This window comes from Macaca fascicularis, chromosome 5, assembly GCF_037993035.2.
Source record: "Macaca fascicularis isolate 582-1 chromosome 5, T2T-MFA8v1.1".
Taxonomy (NCBI): Eukaryota; Metazoa; Chordata; class Mammalia; order Primates; family Cercopithecidae; genus Macaca; species Macaca fascicularis.
In genome coordinates this window covers 194,074,944-194,095,498 of record NC_088379.1, presented here as the reverse complement: position 1 = coordinate 194,095,498, position 20,555 = coordinate 194,074,944, and positions in this window count along the sequence as shown.

The window sequence follows — 20,555 nt, the reverse complement described above, 5'->3', positions numbered from 1 at the left end:
AACTGTGTGGCCTGCAGGTCTGTGACTTTTGCGTGTTGTCTACATTTGGAGAGGGGGAAAAGGTATTTTTCTACTGTGATCTCCTTTCAATTTATTTTTCTGTTCTGAGAGAACAAAGGTACTATTATTAAATTCTTCAAGTACTAAAAATACTACTATCTCGTCCAGATTAAGTAAAGACAATCAGTTAGTTTGGGGGATGGGAGAATTAGCTACACCAAGCTGCGGACTGCTAAGTGCTCTGCGTCTTCCTTCTCCCCTCCTTCCTTTTAGGATTATAGCCCCCTGAATTGTTGTGGGGCTCCTGGCCACCCAGCTAGAGACCGCATCTGGAGCTGTGTGTGTAAACATTGCTGACAGACACGCAACCGAAAGCGATGTGTGTAAATTCCAGATTACATATATGAAAATAAGCGGTTTGCCCTGCACACAGACATTCTCCCTGTCCAGGATAAAGAATGTGGGAATGTGGTGGTGATCTGACTTCCAGTGTGCAGGTGCAAACAAGGTACTCAATAACAGCGCAGGAACCAATACTGCAGAAATCACATCGATCCAGTGGAAGCACTATTGAGAAGGTGCGCCTCACTGCCCTCCACTGCCTGCCCGCACGTGGACTGCTGTATGAAACAAAAAAACTTCTATCTTGTTTGAGTGATGTTATTTTTGTCTCTTTATTGCACAGTTAACCTTTACCCTAATGCTCACCATTCTAACCACACCAGCTGTCCCATAACCTTTTTCTTTTTTCTGAGTTCCCTTAAGGTGCTTCTGACCTTTCTGAGAAACAGCAGCAGCATTGCTAGGTTTGTTGGAATGATTTACCTCCAGCCAATACTAACTTAAGATCTATGCTACCATGAGAACAAGATTAAATCTTAAATGCAAAAATCATTTTTAAAAAATTGTCCACCATATATATGATATATGTATGTTTGTATGTATATACACACATCAGATATTTGTATATACTACATATCATTTTATTCTAGCTTTCCCAAAATATATATACAGTGTGAACATGTGTCTCTTATTCGTTTATTCTTCTTTTTTTTTTTGAGATGGAGTCTTGCTCTGTTGGCCAGGCTGGAGTGCAGCGGCACGATCTTGGTTCACTGCAACCTCCACCTCCCGGGCTCAAGCGATTCTCCTGCCTCAGCCTCCCAAGTAGCTGGGATTACAGGTGTGTACCACCACACCTGGCTAATTTTTGTATTTTTAGTAGATACAGGGTTTCACCATGTTGGCCAGGCTGGTCTTGAACTCCTGACCTCAGGTGATCCACCTGTCTCGGCCTCCCAAAGTGCTAAGATTATAAGCATGAGCCACCACAACCAGCCTCTTATTCTTTAAAATCAAGGAATTGTCAAAACTGGAAATTAATAATAGGATATCTAGATTTTAGGAAATTTTACTGTTTATTGCTATTATTTTGTATTTCTCTGTGAACTTCACTATTTAGTAAATAAAATTGTCTTAAATATTAATGAAAATATCAAGTATGGTTTAACTTGTTTTCTCAGTCCTGATATCATCCCTCTCCCTGACATTTATCAGGATATAAATTTCACAGAAAATGATAAGATATGCTAGTAGATTAATAAAGTAATCATACTTTATACCATGAAGATATCACTAAGGCGTTTATTAATATATTTCTTATTTCTTAATTTAAGAATTTAAATATAAATGAAAAAAACCTGGTAAATGCCACCTTCAACAGTGTTGCGTGAAAATGGTAATCAGTCTGACACTCCTCACAGTGAACTTCAAAATGCCTTTAGAAGCTCTGGTAGTCCCTGCTATTGGCAGAAGTGGGGAGCCCTATGTGTTCTCATGCATTTAAATATGTAGTGTTCCTATTTGTTTTAGCACTTTGAACTTTGCCTATAAATGACACAATTTTGTGATTCTCTTCCAAAGTTTTGGAGTTGAGAAGCCACAGCATCAATTCCAGATCAGCCAGCTCTCAGTTTTAGGTCATGAGATTTTTTAGAGCAGAAACATGATCTGATTAATCTTTGTATCCTATATGGCTGGCACAGTCCATGTTATAGAGCTGACATGTCTTCACTCAGGAAACAGTTAGTGAATGCCCTCTTTGTGTCAGGAATTATCCTAGGAACTGGTGGGAGAATCATGAACAGACAGACAAAGAGGGAACACACATTCTTCTAGCAGTGGAAAAAGAGGAAACAAGAAAATGAACAAACAAATATACACAATGCACAATAGCAATAAGAAAAATTAGGTCAAGCAGATAAAAAGTGTTTAGAGTACAGGGCAAGGGTGATCACAACTGGCCTGTCTGAAGAGGTCACATTTGGACCTAAAGAAAACAGACAGTCAAGGAAGAACATTTAGTGGATTGAAGAGGGATGCAAATTGTGTCCTCATCCTCCCCTTGAAAGGTGTTTTCAGAGTCCTCCCCTGAACCTTGCTGTGATGCACAGTCTGTAGAAGAAATCATGCTCTGTGAGTTCCAAGGTTGGAACCTTGGATATCTGTAGTTTCCACCGCTATGCTCCTGGAACATTCCCTCTTGTAACGCAGCCACCATGTTATAAGAGGTTCAAGCCACATGAACAGGCCACGTGGAGGAGGACCTACCTCCAGTTAAGCATCCAGATACCAGCTGGTACCAGCTGCCTGCAGGTGAATGAGCCGTCTGTTGTGTTTCTGCTTAGTTGAGCCTCCACCAGGTGACTTCATCCCTGACACCACACGTGAAAGAAGAACCACCCAGCTGAGCCCAGTCCACCCAGAGGATAGTGAAAGATAATACACGTCTTTATTGTTTTAAGCTACCAAGTTTCAGCATGATTTATTACACAGACACATGTATCTAAATCAAGTGTTTTAAGACAACGTATAGCACATGCAGAGGAATCAAGGTGAGATTGTATTGGGCACTTTCTAGAACAGCAAGGAGAGCATTACGATTAAAGTGAAGTTACTAAGTGGGAGAATTTTAGCACAGGGAGCCAGAAGCAAGGTCATGTATGATCTTTTATTCCAGGAGTCACCAATTTGGCCCACAATCAGCCTGCATTGGGTTTGTAAACAAAGATTTTATTAGCACAAACCACACCCATTTACTTAAGCATCGTCTGTGGTTGCTTCCATCCTCCAATGGAAAATGTGAGAAGTTACAACAGAAATCACATGGCCCATAAGACCTACGCTATTTATTACTTGGCCACATTCAGAAAAAGTTTGCCGAACCCGACCACTGGAACCCCTTGTAGTGCTCGAGGAGAGGACTGGCATGATATGGCTTAGGTTGTACAAAGAGCTTCCTGGCTGCTGTGTAGAGAATGAACTGAAATGGAAAGACAGAAACAGGGAGAGTATTAAGGCTGGAGTCATAAGATGACTAAGTACAATTGGTAGAGGTTGTGAAAATTGGTCAATGCAGGACATAGTTTGAAGGCTGTATTGCTGGGTTTTAGGTTGATTAGATGTGACCAAGTTCAAGAATGACCCCAGGTTATTTTGGCTTTAACAACCGATCAGTTCAGCCAGTAAAAAGTAGTTGAGTAAATTATTTTTGATATAGCAATTGTCAAAAAGGGTATGTTTTTGGTATACCACGCAGCTATATTTTACTTGTTTTCAAATGAGATTAATTTGTCAATAGTGAGTGTATAAACCAGTATTTCCATGGAAATTCTGGACAGACAACATTACTTTTACTATTAGAGAAACACGTTTTGTTGTTGAGTTTTCATTTGCTAGGACTGAGCATTCATCTGTGGGACCATTCCACGAAAGCAGTGCACTGGGGCATCGGGAGAGACAGCCTGTAGGGTTCCTGCTATGTCAGCATTCCACCTCTGGAGGAAGTCACTCTAGGTCTGAGGGTCTTGTATGCTACCAGGTAACCACTAATGGTGTGGTTCTTTGTCTTTCTTGGGAGTGAGTTATCCATTCTTAACCATTTTGGACATGGTTGCTTAACCACACTAACAAATCATAACATGAACACTTTTCAAAACAAAGCATACATGCAGCCAGCAAGCCTATGAAAAAAAGCTCAACATCAGTGATCATTAGAGAAATGCAAATCAAAACTTCAATGAGATAACATCTCACACCAGTCAGAATGGCTTTTATTAAAAAGTTAAATGAAAACAGATACTGACAAGGTTGCAGAGAAAAGGGAACGCTTATACACTGTTGCTGGGAGTGTAAATTAGTTCAATCATTGTGGAAAGCAGTGCAGTGATTGCTCAAAAAGCCAAAAACAGAACTACCATATGACCTAGCAATCCCATTACTGGGTCCATACCCAAAGGAATGTAAATCACTCTACCATGAAGACACATGCATGCTTATGTTCATTGCAGCACTACTCACAATAGCAAAGAGAGGGAATCAAGCCAAATGCCCATCAATGACATAATGGATAAAGAAAATGTGGTATATACATGCCATGGAATACTATGCAGCCATAAAAAAGAATGAGATCATGTCCTTTCCAGGAACATGGATGGAGCTGAGGCTATTATCCCTAGTAAACTAATGCAGGAAGAGAAAACCAAATGTTGCATGTTCTCACTTATAAGTGGGAGCTAAATGATGAGAACACATGGACACAGAGAGGAGATCAACAGATACTGGGCCTGCCTGAGGGTGGAGGGTGGGAGTAGGGAGAGAATCAGAAAAACATTGCTGTTGGGTAGTAGGCTTAGTACCTGGGTGATAAAATAAGTACCTGGCTACAAGAAACCCCTGAGACACAAGTTTGCCTACATAACAAATATGCACATGTACCCTGGAACCTGAAGTTAAAAATAACTGAAAATTAAAAAACAAATTGTCACATTTGTACACAAATGGTCTACTCGATTCAGAGGGGTTCAATAGAGGGAGATGTTCTAAAAATAACTGCACATGGAGGCTCGACAAGGGGAGATGCTCCCTGGGAAACACGAGGTGACCTGTATCGGATTCACAGAAGAGCAGGCCCGCCGCGGGCTGTGGGTACCTCTCCACCACCCACGCTCCAGGCGCGAGGAAATCGAACGTGGAAAAAGACAACTCGTTTAACGAGCGACCTCTCACTACTGAGAAAAACCTTGCTGAGGAAAACAGGCCTGTGGCTGTCACTTCCAAATCCAGTAACTTTTAGTTTCAACACCAAAGTATGTGACCTGGCACCTCTCAGGAAATGGGAACCTTCTGAGAACCTGGAAACTTTCCCTTGATTAGAAGCAACGTTGGGCTTCGTGGAAGCAAATTGCTCCTGTTCACAGTGAACCCTCCAAAGAACCTGGCAGGCAGCTTCCTGGTCCTCCTCTGAAGAATCTGGTCACACATTTGCTTCAGCTGAATCCCACGAAAGCTACAGGACACTGTTGAAAAGTGTGCACTCAGCACAGGGCTCCTCAGGCAAGTTCTCATTTCTCTCAACAGGGTTTGTGTGATGATTTTTCCCTAAGGGCAGAGAAGGCGGACAAGAATCGGACAGACAGAAACAAAGTGTTCGGGGAACGTGGCATAATAAGAACTGCTTCAGGAAGAGGAGCACGGGGCTCCCAGGCAGAGCCCGTGGCCTATGGCTGTCATTAAATGCGTTTCTCTTACTTTTGAAATTTTATCACCAAAATTGCAGGATTAACGCAGTTCAGCATAGTTTTTTGAACTAAATGAAAAGATGAGCTTATTGGTGTGTAACTGTAGCACAGCTGGGAAAATTAAAAAGAACTCAAAGAACTGCTGTTCTCTCCCTCTGATGGCAGGACCTCCACCGTAAACCCTAAGACCGCACAGTGGGAGCAGGAGGCTCCCGCCTCTGGAGTGCTGAAGATAAGAGTCGCCCCAAATCACAGCCTGAAATGAAAATTGATATCAGATGCAATGATTGAGTACTGACAATTTTTCAAGCTTAGGAATGGCTTTTCTTTGCAGCTGCAAGGTTGACTTTTGTATTTATGAGCTCTTGGTGAGTACTGCGACAGGTTTATTATTTGTTGGCTTTTTCCAGCATTGCACAGTAAAAATTGTTTTCAAAGCGTATTCAAAAGCAAAGCTGGCTCTCACTGTAGCAAACCAAACCCATCCACGGATATATTTCACTCCCTTGATTGATAACTGGCTCCATGGTTGGGCATTTCAGGAAAAGACTAGAAAGAGAACAAGTCTCCGAGGTCATTAATCCTTGTTCTCCCTCAGGCTCCCTTGGGCAGCTGCTTGTGTCATTATCCACAGTTCTTAGCGCCGACCTCAACAAGTCCTTGCTGGCCCCAAACAGTGGATTGTCACCAGTTCTTTGCATTTGCCGCACTACTCTTGTTCTGATCACTGCCTCCGCACAGGCACTGACTGGGCTGCGTCCTGGGGACAGTCCTCAAAGCCCCAAGTTTGGTTGAACCCTCAGATCACAGCTTTTCAAAAGGAGGCTTCCTGGCAGCTTCCCACACTCAAACGAGGAGTGGAAAGTTGTGAGAACCCTTTGCTGCTGGAAGCGGCACAAGACACAAGAGAGTGTCAAGCTTGAAACGGGCGTTCACCTGTGCATCCTGCAAATCCATTTCCATGGCCATTTGATGTAATTGTTCTTGATGTTCCACCTATCGTGCCGTGAGTTAGCACAGAGGAGAGCCATAACCGTTCCTCTAGCTGCAGCATCGAATAACCTGCTTTGCTGTCAGGGGGAGAGGCTGTTATTTTTTATTGCTGTAAAAAAGCTCGGTATGGTGGATGAAATGTCAGGAATCATTAAACCAAACCAGCCCCTGAAGAAAGAGTAGTCAGTGATTATGAAACCGGGATCTCTAATTAACCAGAACATGAAACTTGGGGAATTCGGGCTGCGTGTGTGATTGGAGGGTGTGTGCAAGTCTCCTCAGAGCCCTCTCCTGGTTTGCCTCATTTCAAAGAGATTCCTCAGGCTCCAGATGGATTCAAAACCCCTAATAGGTCTCAGATCCTGCTGAGGATTCAGCATAAAGTGTTCTCGTCACTTTCCAAAAACCTGCGGGTGTTGCCGTGGTGCTGGAAGTGTGAACTTTTGCAGAACATTTAAATTAAACACAAATATCCTTTCCATCTGTCCTCTGTGGACTACGCTCTTCTAGGCAAAAGTGCTTTTTCCCCAAAATTCTTACTTTTTCCATTGGAGAGTAAGAAATCTAGGCCCTTCAAATTTCTTCTCTCTCTGTTGAGTGCTATTATACTTTGTCTATAGCATTAAAGGATTTTTTTGTTGTTGTTGCTTGGAGAAACAGTTCAATATGACATTATTAAATGATATGGAGTGGAAAGTGTATACCGAATTTTAAATGTGCTTCTGTCAATGGAGGTAAATAACGATGGCTCGGGGGGTCCTTCGGCATCCTCGCTGACTGCTCAGGAGGCTTTGGGTCTGGGAATTCAAACGAGGGAACGTGTGAGGCACCATCTCAGCAGCTGTGGGGAGAGCCGAGGTTCAGCCTGACATGGCCCTCCACTACCCTAGCGTTCTCAACAATTTTGCAAATAAAACCTACCGTTCGATTTGCTTTTGTTTACCTATAAATGTGTGTGTGTGTTTGTGTGTGTGTATTTCCCCCAAAATATATGTGAAAAATATATTTGCAAAAATTCCATGGTAGGCTATCATATGGAAACATGGATTCTAAAGAATCTTTGATACTCTCTGATTTTTGTAAAATCAATTTTATTGAGTTAAATTTATATACAATTTACCCATTTTATGTGTACCTTTGATGGGTTTTGACAAAGATATATACTCCAGTAACCATAAGCACAATGAAGTCACAGCAATTTTCCAGCTCCCATCAAATCCTCTAGTGCTCCTCTGAAGTCAACCCCTTCTCTAGCCTCAGCCCCGGCCACCACTGATCTACTTTCTGTCCCTAAAGACTTGCCTTTCCCGCAGTGTCACACAGCTGGACCCACTTCTGCAGAGTGTTTTGTTTCTGGCGTCTATCACCATCTTGCTTCCAGGTTCATCCGAGCCGTTTCGCTGTCAGCCGTTCTTTCTCATTGCTGAGTGTCTTTCTTATGCAGGTGACCCACAGTGCATTTGTCCATTCCCCAGTGGATGGGCACTGGACTGTGTCTCGACTCTGGCCATTACAAATACAGTTGCTACTAACATTTGTACACAGGGCTCCTAGAAGCAGAGGAGAGGAAGGCACACGGACACAGACCGGGGGAGGGCAAGGAGGGAAGGCTGCCACTTGCACATCAAGGAGACAGATCCCGGAAGAAACTAGCCCTGCCAACACCTTGATCTTGGACTTCCAGCTTCCAGGACTGTGAGGAAATACATGTCTGTGGTTTAAGCCACCCAGTCTATGGTGCTTTGCTGTGGCAGCCAGGGCAAACTAATGCATTCACTCACTCCTTTGCCTCATCAAACAATCGTTACAACAGCTCTCCTCTGCTGGGCACCTCTCAACGCTCTGGGCAGATGTCATCCTGCTCTACAGAGCCAACCTTCCAGGGGTCGGCAACACGTCATAAAAGGAAACAAGCAAACAAGACAAAACATGATGAGACAATCATGTAAGGTTAGACGCTACGATGGAAAGAAAACAGGAGACTGTGCTAAGCAGGGATGGGGCCACTTGGGACTGAGAGGGCAGGAAGGCAGCAAGAAGACGTTTTAACCCCAGAGCAGAGGGACAGGAGAGAGGCCTCGAGGTGACCCCGGAAAGAGGATGCAGGGAGCCAGAGCTGCAGTGATAAGGACCAGGGAAGGTGCTGAGCCACTGAGTGTTAGGTCAGTGTCAAGCACCATGTGCCGGACACTGTCATTGTCATCAGAAGGCTGCGGGATATCTACCTCCCCCTTCACAGAAGGGGGGACTGAGGCTAACTGGGGGCGTGTCCTTCCCACATACTCCCAAATCCACAGACCTGAACTCACACAGGAATGTATGTCTTGGGGGTAAGCAAAGGCTTTTCAGCAGGTGCAAGAGTTCGTATAAGAGATACCACTTTCAGAGCCGAGCTTCATTTTAGTTTTTCCCAAAACTAATCTCCCTGAGGACGCTCCTGGCATGAAAGAACTGGCCTTTCCTTTCCCGCCTCCCCGTTCCCAGTTGGAAAGCACGTCTTCCCATGTGTGAGTCTTTCTGCGAGCCTGACCCAAGCTATAAAACCCTGGAGTAGCCCTAAAGGAAGGACTAGGGGTAGCGCTGCTGAGAGAGCTCCTGGCTCCGATGACTGCGTGAAAATGCTTTCGTGGACCAGGTAGTGTCCGCTGCTTTGCTCTGGAGGAGAAGCTGCTGGATGATTACCTATGACTGTCGTTAATGTAAATGATTATGGAATTTTCAGCATATACTTCAAAAGGATATAAAACAGTTGAGTGACATTGCTATAACCAAACTGCTTCAATTTCCATCTACTTGTTTATGGGAACAAGGTTTTAGAAATTACATCTATAAAAGTGAAAACAGGAATTAAACGGATGTTGAATCCAACCTCATGGTAGCAGTAACATCCGTGGAAATATGAAGCACTGGAAAAAATCAGCTCCATTCATCTCATGAAGAGATGCATTTCTAAGAACAACTGACTTCAGGTTTATCAATCACTTAAAATTTTAAAAATATTCATGTGTTTTTAAAATTGAGTTCTAAGAACTATAACAATAATACAGTTCTGAAGAAATTGTTAAATACTTATGTGACTTATGGCCACATGAAATAAATATAACAAATTTCAATGTATATCTAGAATGTTGCTTGAAGAATATGACTGGGTTATTGATAAAAGACTTTTAAGCACAAGTATATTACATAAATTAATATTCTGTGAGGATGAAAATGGATTTAAGGGGAAAAAAGCAATGTACAATTTCTGGCTATTAAAAACGCTTATGTGTAAAAGCTTAATTTTATACAGTACGTAAATATCACTGGATATACTTAAGCTAATAATGTAACCAATTATTTAAATTTTTCAGTATTAAAATAGGCTGGAAGTTAAATCCTTTACAACTGTCTGAATTTAGGGTAATTTTTTAAAATATCAACTCATCTTCACTGTTACCAGGTCAATGCTTGGGTTCCAATCTCAGTGTACTCTCAGCCTATGTTGAATTCTTCTTAGGACTCATAATCTTGTTTATATCAGATAAAGCTACCCTGAGTCTACTGAGTTCAGAGTCGCTCTTCGATCATCTATTCCTCTCACAGTCTTAACCTTTCCACTCCAGTACACATTCTTCTTGATGGCTTACATTATAAATTGCAGTATGACTAGGGCTGCGTGTTTGCGTGAGGCGTGGAGCAAAGTATCATTCTGTGGTCAGCAACTCTGCTTCCAGATTCTAGATTAGGGTCCAGATGCTACATCTTCAGAGCTGGCTTTGGGACAGTTTTAGTTTTTAACTTTTAGGTGCCTCATTTTTTACATTTTGAAATGGGTATAATCATAGCAGCTGCTTCATTGGGTTGTTGTGAGGACTGAGTAAGTTAATACACGTAAAGGGTATAGAGGTGTGATTAGTCCATGAGGTGATATTGTTATTAATTTTTACATGGAGCTTGTAGAGTTGCTCATTACTTTATAGACACCTCTGCAACTCAGTATCTGTGCAGGCTGTAAGACTGACTAAAACTTAGTGAATGCATGTTATCACATTTTTTAGAATTGCTAATTGGGCCTTAGATATATTTCCATGAAAAATGCCTTTAATTCCATACAATGTAAGCATTTCCTGTAGTGTATCAATTTCATTTCAGTACAAAGTTTATCTACCTTATTTTTCAAACTATTGTTTTGTAACCAAAGACATATTGTCTATAAGAAATGTGAAGCCTTTTTATGATTGTGAGAGAATGACTTAGGGTTTGTGTATTTACTTTGGAATTAAAAACGTTATCAGATTACTCAGTGGTCAGCATTGCCTTTTCTTTTGAATAGCTGTTTCTAATCTTGTGGTAAAAAAGAACGGAGTAATTTCCTCCCTCGGTGCATACAGGGAGTGAACAGAGGAATTAGTAGTCAGAAGCTCAGATTTAAATCTTCTGTTGGGTGTGAATGGCAGCCTTGTGCCCATCTCTAACCTCCTTTACTTTCTCTGTGGCCGTCATACTGTGTCCCTTGCTCTTGGCGAGTTTCTCTGCCCTGGTTTTCTTTCTTTTTTTCCCCCAACGTTACAGGCTAACCTGAGGGGTTAAAGATCGAGCCCGCATGTTGTATGGGCAGACACACCATGTCACCTGATCCAAATTATTGGTCAGCAGGTCTCGTCATTCATGTGACTTTACAAGGCACAGATATAATGTCTGGAAATTCCAGTGCTTTCAGCATTGACCACTCACTGTCTGCAGAGCAAAGTCATGTAAAAATCTGCTTTGTTGTTGAAATATTGAAAAGGAGAGTAGTGTGTAGCAATGATGACATTGTACTGGAATGATTTCTATTACTATGCAATATTCCTTTTACTTAGAACACTAGCATATGCTTCATTTGACCATCTCGTTTGAACTGGGAAGGGAAGCAAGACAGATATTAATGTTATAAAATCAGGAAATTATTTGCTTAGGATCTTTATAGCTGGTTTGTGGTGGACACGGCCTTGAAAGCAAAGTGCTCCTCAGTTTAGACGGCATTCTACTTATGCGGGGGCCATCAGCATCACCAATCCAACGTGGGCGTGCGAGGGCTTGTTAGAGCCCGTTCCTCGTTCACTCAGAAAGTGCTGCTGAGACCCGTGTCCAGGTGCTATAGCTAACACATGCTGACGGTCTGGGTGCTTTTTTTTTTTTTTTTTTTTTAATCCTTCCACTTTACCCTCTCAAATAGCTGGGACCACAGGCACGCATCACCATGCCTGGCTAATTTCTGCATTTTTTTTTTGTAAAGGTGGGATCTCGCCATGTTGCCCAGGATGGTCTCTAACTCCTGGGCTCAGGCTATCCTTCCACCTTGGCCTCACCAAGAGCTGGGATTACAGGAGTGAGCCACCATAAAATCAACTTAATTTTAAGAAGCGAGGTTAGGCTCCGGAGTTTTACCGAAAGTTATTCTAGTGCCAGCTAATAAATACTTCCATTTCGAAGCAAAGCCGGGATGATCCTTTATGTCTTTCCTTCTGAAAGATATTTAAATTCTCCGTTACTTCTTCCTAAGCAAACCAGATCTACTTGTTACAAGGCTATTTTTGTTGCATAAATTGATACAAGTCTTTTTACTTCTTTTTAATGTGTGAGGCCCTTTAATTTATGTCATTTCCTTTAATATGTGCAGGTACCATGTCCAACATATTATCGAAAGACTTTGGCTACAGAATTTCTTCTTCTTGTTAGCGTGACTTTCTGAAAGCTCAATATTTGGTAGAGCATTATAAACATTTACTGGTTAACAAGACCTATTATTCCAAATTTCCTCTAATTATGAAAGTTCTTTTAGTTGTCACATTTTATATATTTGATATGAATTTACATAGTAAGTGGTGGAATATTTCATATTATTTTCTTATATTCCTAGTTATTAAATGTTAAATTATCCTACTTTTAATATTAAGTAAAATACTATTATTTAAATATTGTTAATTTAAAATTTCTATTTAAAAGGGTATTAATTTAAATAGTATTAATTTTCTTAAATTAGTTTCCAATTAACTCAAATAATAAACATAGGCGTTTCAATTATAAAAGATTCAAGCAATCCCTATAAAGTTATATGAAGACCTTCTTCAGTCCTTTCATCTTTTTAATCTGCTCATTTTCCCAGAAGTGCCAGGATTAATAGTTACTTGTGTTCCTTTTGAGCCTTCTCCTGATGCGTAACGGAGGGTCCGTGTTACGTGTATCACACGTGCACACATTAACACGCCAATTTCTAAGGACCCCTCAACTTATCTTTTTGGTGTAAAATATGGACTAAATCAGGATTCTCTTGCTATTTTTTTGTTTTGTTTGTTTTTTGAGATGGAGTCTCGCTCTGTCACCAGGCTGGAGTGCAGTGGCGCAATCTTGGCTCACTGCAACCTCCGCCTCCCGGGTTCAAGCAATCCTTCTGCCTCAGCCTTCCCAGTAGCTGGGACTACAGGCACCCACCACCATGCCCAGCTAATTTTTTCTATTTTTAGTAGAGACAGGGTTTCAGCATGTTGGCCAGGAAGGTCTCGATCTCTTGACCTCGTGATCCACCTGCCTCAGTCTCCCAAAGTGCTGGGATTACAGGTGTGAGCCACTGCACCTGGCCTCTCTCACTACTTTTTATTTATCTTTCTTGACACTTAGTGACCCTTATAAATATGGAGACTTGAGTTGTTTTTCAGCTTTTAGAAATCGATTTCTATCATTACTGTAATTATTTCCACTTTCCATTGGCACTTCTCCCATGGGCATTTCTAAGATTTTGGAATGTTCTTTGTGCTTCTAACTCGCAAACACTTTCCATATTTGAATCTTTTGGCCAGTTTACTGGGGGAATCTTTTAAAAAACACATTTCAATAATTCGTTTTTCAATTGAGTGCATTTTACTTTTTAGATTACCCATGAATTTTTTGACAATTATATTTTAAAAATTCTGAGATCACCAGGTATTTCTTTGTAAGGTGTATATCATCTTCTCTAATATCCTTGTCATAATTAGTTATACTCATTATATTTATTAATTAGGTTGCTGTTAGTGCTTCTTTCCGTTGAGTTTGGTGTATTTTATTCCTGGCAGGGTTTGCCAAAATGCTTGTGGATTTGTCTTTTCCTTTGAAATCCTTGTCCATTTGGCCCTTCTGTTTTAGGAGTCAGTCATGGGTAGCAACTGCCGGTGAGGTGCTATTTGAGGGCTCTTAGGATGGATGAGTTCTTTCTCCCATGCTGGCAGCTCCCTGGGCACGCTCCTCATTCTCTTGCTCAGGAAATCTCACGTCCTCCCTTCTCAGTGGCAAATGCTTTTCCTGACCGTTGCTCTTTAAAGGGGAAGCAGATGTAGGGGCCAGTGGGGTCCAGGTGCTTCTGTTGTCCTTACTGTATTAACTACCCCCAACAACTATCCCACAGCAGTTTTTATCTGTGGAGCCTTAACTTGGAGCTCCTCAGAATCCATGTCTAGTCAATGGCATTTTCTCGTCATTGGCTTTCAGATTTCTTCTAGGCTGTTTTTCCCCTATATTCTTTCTTTGTTGGCTTAATACGCCTTCTTTCTTTTAGGAATTCTGCAGGCCTCCTGCTATGGATTGAATATTTCTGTCCCTCCATTATTCTTCTATGGGCCCCCAGTCCCTGTTGTGATGGCATTTGGAGACAGGGCCTTTGGATGCGGATTTTATGAGGGCAGACTTCATGGTGGGATTAGTGTTCTTGTGAGAGAGCATGAGAGCTGGCTTCCTCTCCGCTGCCCCGCCACGTGGCACACAATGAGGAGACAGCACGTCTCACCCAGGATGCAGCCTTCACCAGGCACCGCATCTGCCAGCAATTTGGTCCTCTCAGCCTACAGAGCTTTGAGAAATAAATGCGTGTTGTTTAAGCCACCCAGTCTATGGTATTTTTTGTTATAGCAGCCCGAACTGATTTAAAGACCTTCTTACATTCTTTCTTGGTTTTTTCCCTTTTTTAAAAAAATTCTATTATTTCATGAGAGGTAGGATAGAAGTGAGTTGCTCACTCTGATTTGTTGGCTGGTTTGTTTCTCTCCTGAATTTTCAGCAGTAAACACAAGGCACAGCACAGGGCTATGTACTGATCTTAGTAAACTGGCTCACAGCAAAGGGGGGTGGAGACAAAGGTTGTCGCATCTTCTCGAGTTCCCAGGTCTGTGCGTTCTCTCCCACTCTGGAAGATTCAAGAATCCTGAAAATCATTTATGCCCAATTCTAGAAGGTGAAGTAGTTCTTTCCTGGGGGAGTCTACAGTTTTAAAAGAATCTAAGTCATGTATTAAAGCATTGCACGTACTTACAAGCAATCCAGAAAAATTACAGGCAAAGATAAAGGGCCAGGAGTTCATGTGCACTGCTGTTGTTGTCTGGGTTTGTGTTAAAGGTGAAGGGCTGGGAGGTCACACACACTGCTGCTGTTGTCTGGGTTTGTGTTAAAGGTAAGGAACATCCTTGCTCATTTTCAAACTTAGGTTTACGTGTTCTCCACAGGTTCTTTTGTCATATCGAAGAGGTCTTGAGTTACTGTTGCTCAATCAAAGGGGACAAATGTATCATTATTATATCTTAACATCCTATTCATTATTAATTGCATGCTAGTGCTATTCTGGAAGGCCCCAAAAGTTCCAGATAGTGAATATTACTTGAAAATGTATTATTACCTAATTCAAATAAGAAATATTTTGTTAAATTCACAACATATTGGTGGAGAATCAACTTATTGATTTTGATATAATAAGCTTTTACGTTTTAGAGTTTCTGAAAACTTTTTAGAGTTTTTTTTCTTAATATTATAGATTATGCTAAAGATAACTTGGAAAGCCATTGGTGAAACACCCTAATTTAATAGACAAGGACATGAAGGTAAAGAAATAAGCTAGGTGAAGCATGCTCACTCAACTGGCCATCGGCTGCAAACGGAAAGCAACTTCTTACTCCAGCCGCCACGTCCTCGTTCTTTCCATCCTGACACGCTGCACACAAGAAGTTTCCAGTGAATATTTGTCCCTAATCAGGAATTATTCCAAAGAGCAAATATAAGTATAAGAAATTAAAGAAACTATTTTCTTTTTCATCAAATCTCTTTAATAAACTTTAAAAATAGCATTCCCAGTAACGCGTGCCTGATTTCTCTGGAACAAAAAGAAGGCAGAAAGTAAAACAGGAAATGCACAAGCAGTCCTTGAACTGACGGAACCATTTTAACAAATATTAAACAGTGAATAGCACATTATATTTTTACTGCATGCTGCTTATGTCTTATTTTTTACATTTAACCTAATGGTCCCTGACCTTTCTGATACTTTTGTAAGCAGAAGCAAAATAATGGGGTGCTTTATCATGAAATGAGGTCACCCCTCGTAATCACTACCACAAGTTGCATATTCATGCTTAAATGTAGCAATTGTTTTTCAATCAGAAGTTGGAATAATGCATCATGTGGGGACTCTTTCCTCACAAATGGGAATACATTATTTGGAAAAATGCTCCCAGGGAGGAAGAGTTATGGTGACTCAGTGGAGTCACATGCTGCTTAGACATCATATGGAATTAATGCAATGACCTGAAGTGTGAGTGTGCGTGCGTGTGTGTGAGAGTGTGTGAGAGTGTGTGAGTGTGTGTGAGTGTGTGTGTGTGTGCATGAGTGTGTGTGAGAGTATGTGTATGTGTGGAGTGTGTGTATGTGTGCGTGTGTGTGGTGTGTGTGCATGTGTATGTGTGCGTGTGTGTGAGTGGGTGTATGAGTGTGTGAGAGTGTATGTGTGCGTGTGTATGTGTGGGTGGGTGTGTGTGCGAGTGTGTGTATGTGTGGTGTGTGTGCAAGTGTATGTGTATGTGTGTGTGTGAATGTGCATGTGTATGTGTGGTGTGCCAGTGTGTGCTTGACAACACAATTTATGTGATCTGGAAAATGTCAGTCTTTTAAAATGATAAATGAGAACATAATTTATGTAATCTGGAAAGTGTGTCTTTCAAAATGATAAAAATGTTTGGATTGCATTAAAAAAATCAGCAATTTGACATAAAGTTAAACACTTAAAACAGTGGAAATAACATTAGCAATAGCTTAACTGAGTGCTGATTACATGCTAGGCACTTTTCTAAAGTTTTTCTTTTGATTTAACCCATTCAATCCTTACACTACTAGACAGACATTACCGTTACTCCCATACTAGGGGGCACGGAAACTTGCTCAAAGTCAAACATCAGGGAGGGCACAGAGCTGGGGTTCCAGCCAAAGCTGTCTGACCTTGCCATTCAAGCCTTCAGCTGTCTCCAGGCTGACGTTCCCAGACAGCCTCACCCACTTTACTTTCCTATCCAGCGGCCAGTTGTTACTAGAAGCCTAGGAGCACTCAGGATTTCATGTACTTTAAATTGACGTGTGTGTGTGTGTGTGTGTGTGTGTGTGTGTAGGAAGGCAATGGTAGTGGTGGTGGATTTTTAAATTGTTTTTTGGTAGTGAATTCATTTGTGATCTACTTTTTGATAATTTAAACAAACTACCTTGTTAATTATTTTCCCCCACATGAGTGGTTTCATCTTCGTTTCTTTCTCTTCAATATATTTTTTCTTTGATAACATGTATTGTCCCATGTTCTACAGTCTGAGTACGTGACATTATCTGATTTTAATTTGGAAAATGTTTTATGCATATTCTTGCTAAATACCTTATTAATTTAAATCAGCTTTTAGGAAGAACTTCGTCAAATTTGATATCAGTATGTATTAGAGTTCTCTTCAATCAATAACACACTTTCTGCACCATTTCCTGAAGTGGATGCAATATTTTTGAAGTATCAGTCATGGAGAAAGGACCTTCTTTGTTTACTGTTGAACCCGTCCCCACCGCCTCCCACACATTCTGGCATCATAGGCATTCCATGAGTATCACAATGAATGAACCAATTCATTCCATGAATATCACAGTGAATGTACCAATAGCCAGCATTTGCCTGCAAATGTTGTATTATCTGTGCACTTTATGACTTGGTTTCGATGATTTTAAATGCTGAGATCTTTTCTTTTTGATATTTTACACTAAAAGTCTAAGAATATAGATGGCAAATTTCCTCTGACTAGGACCTTATACTCTTTTTTTTAATAATGTAAAATTGCTGTGAGGATTCAAATTAATATTTTTCAACTATCCATTATAGTATCTGGGACATGATAGTGTTTAAATAAATGGTAGCTAGTAAGAGGTTGAAAAATCAATAAAACATGAATAGCATTCTCACGGGAAGTCCTATGGTTGAGGGAGCAGTGTATTCCACTGGACGTAGCAGGCTGAATCCACATACACTCCCCCACCCATAGCTCTGGTTATACTGCTGTACGTTTGTTCTTGGGAAGCTCTTATAGTATAACCTAAACTATAGGACCTCAGCTGCATGTCATGAAAGCCAGATATCTCTTTTTAGTCCAGCAAGTCCTCGCTCAGGGAAACCAGGCCAGGGCTGTCCTTGACCATTCCTCTCCAATATGCTGTGTATCCTGCCTTCTCTATTGAAGGGCTCTGGGGATCTGATTACTCTCTAATCTTCCTTCTCTTACAGATCTATCAGGTTTCAGAAGTGTTCTAGAGTCTCTTTTCAGAGAAAACCCTTCTCTGTCCTATACGCTCTGCTAAGGATGGTTCTGATCTCCTGACACCACAGCTTCTCTTCAATTAGTTGTCGAAAGGTCCATATGTGATACCTCCCCTTCTCGCCTCCTATTTCCTTCTTACCTCACCCTACCACGGCCTCATCACTTCTTTAACATGCTATCACTAGTGCCTTTTCGGGGACTCAACCCAAAGGACACTTCTCTTTCAGCAGATTTTCGTTGTTGTTGTTAGCATTCAATAATCAGTTAACTATTTTGTCTTGGAAACATGCTCTCCTCTCAGCTTCCATGACACCCTACTACCTGACTCTCCTGCTAATTTGACTCTTTCATTTATGTCCTTTGCCAGCCACTCATTCCTTAGCGTATTCCCCAATACTGGAGATTTTTAGGCCTTAGTCCTGGGCTTTCTTCACACTTTCTACTCACACTAAGGTGGATTAATTCAGTATACATAGATAAAGAGGTCTTGAGAGGTAACATGGGATGTTGTCTTTATTAATGAAAGCTTGGGAGTAAATTTGAACTCCTCCCACTCCCCCACCCCTTAGTCATTGGTTTTCTCCTTCTGTTGGAAACATAATTTCCACATCAATAAAAATAGACTTACCTTTAGAAGAGCATGGTTGGGGCCAGGTGCAGTGACTCACACCCGTAATCCCAGCACTTTGGGAGGCCAAGGCAGGAGGATCACGAGGTCAGGAGATCGAGACCATCCTGGCTAACACGGTGAAACCCCGTCTCTACTAAAAACACAGAAAATTAGCTGGATGTGATGGCAGGCACCTGTAATCCCAGCTACTCGGAGGCTGAGGCAGGGAAATCGCTTGAACCCGCAAGGTGGAGGTTGCAGTGAGCCAAGATCGTGCCACTGCACTCCAGCCTGGGTGACAGAGCAAGACTCTGTCTCAAAAAAAAAAAAAAAAAAAAGAAGAGCATGATTGGAACATCCAATTGTGTCTGCACTTGTAGACCCAGGTCCCCATTATCATGTGTTTCTGCATTTGGATTTTGTGATCTAGACCTATGTCCCCATTATCATTGTTCCTGCATTTGGTTTTTGTGATCTAGACCTACGTCCCCATTATCATTGTTCCTGCATTTGGTTTTTGTGATCTAGACCTACGTCCCCATTATCATTGTTCCTGCATTTGGTTTTTGTGATCTAGACCTACGTCCCCATTATCATTGTTCCTGTATTTGGTTTTTGTGATCTAGACCTACGTCCTCATTATCATGTGTTTCTGTATTTGAATTTTGCGTTCTAGACCTACATCCCCATTATCATTGTTCCTGCATTTGGTTTTTCGGATCTAGACTTACATCCCCATTATCATGTGTTTCTGCATTTGGATTTTGTGACCCCAAATGTGGAACATCCGTCTATTTTTGTTGCATTTTGTCACAGCACTTACAATCCAACACTACAATGTATGCAGGTCATTTTAAATCTTGAGTCTATCATCCAAAAGAGTCCTTTTTCTCCATGCTTAGTTGCAGGTACATTTGAAAAGCAGGACTTTGGTTTTATTAAAATTAAGGGAAAGGACAAAATGAGAGAAGGCCTGGAGAGAGTGCAATGATGTTTCACCAGAGACCTCACATTCACTGATACTGAGGTATTAAGATCCTCCAGAGACGGCCATTCGAAATGGTAACTGTAAACAGATTGTGTGTTGCCATGACTAGTTATCACAGCATAAATATCATAAGCATTTATTGGGCAGTTATTGTGTACAAGGCATCTTTATAAGTGCTTTTATATGCACAAACCCACTTAATCCTCAAAGCACATCTATGAGCAGATGATATAATTAATAATTATGCATAGATAAAGAACCTAGGGAGATTAGGTAACTTAACCAGGATCACAAAGTTAGTGACTAGCAGAATCAAGATTTGATCCCAAGCAGTTTTAATCTAGATTTTGTATTTTTAACAAATGTGTCCCATTACATAGATACTATAGAAAATTCAGAAGTTTTTTTTGTTTGTTTGTTTGTTTTTAAGCCAAAAAATATTTTTTGGTAATCAGTCACATCACTTATTCAACTGGGGTGATTTAATTAAGTCTTCAAGTAATTTAAACTGAAAAATGATTATCGTTTATTTAGACTATTTAGAAAAAAACAAACTTTCAAAAACCACAAAGCTAATTTCTATGCTTCTGCATATTTTCAGAGTAAAATTTTTTTGAATGAATAATTTTGAAGCTTATCCTAAATATAATGCTTCTCTTAAATTTGATCAATTTTTTTTTCTTGTTTGTCTGGCACATACTTACCTTGGACCTCAGTTGCCATGTCTGAAATGTTGCTTTGTACCTGGCCTGGTGCTCTATTTTGAGGGCAGTGCTGTTTGGGGGCAC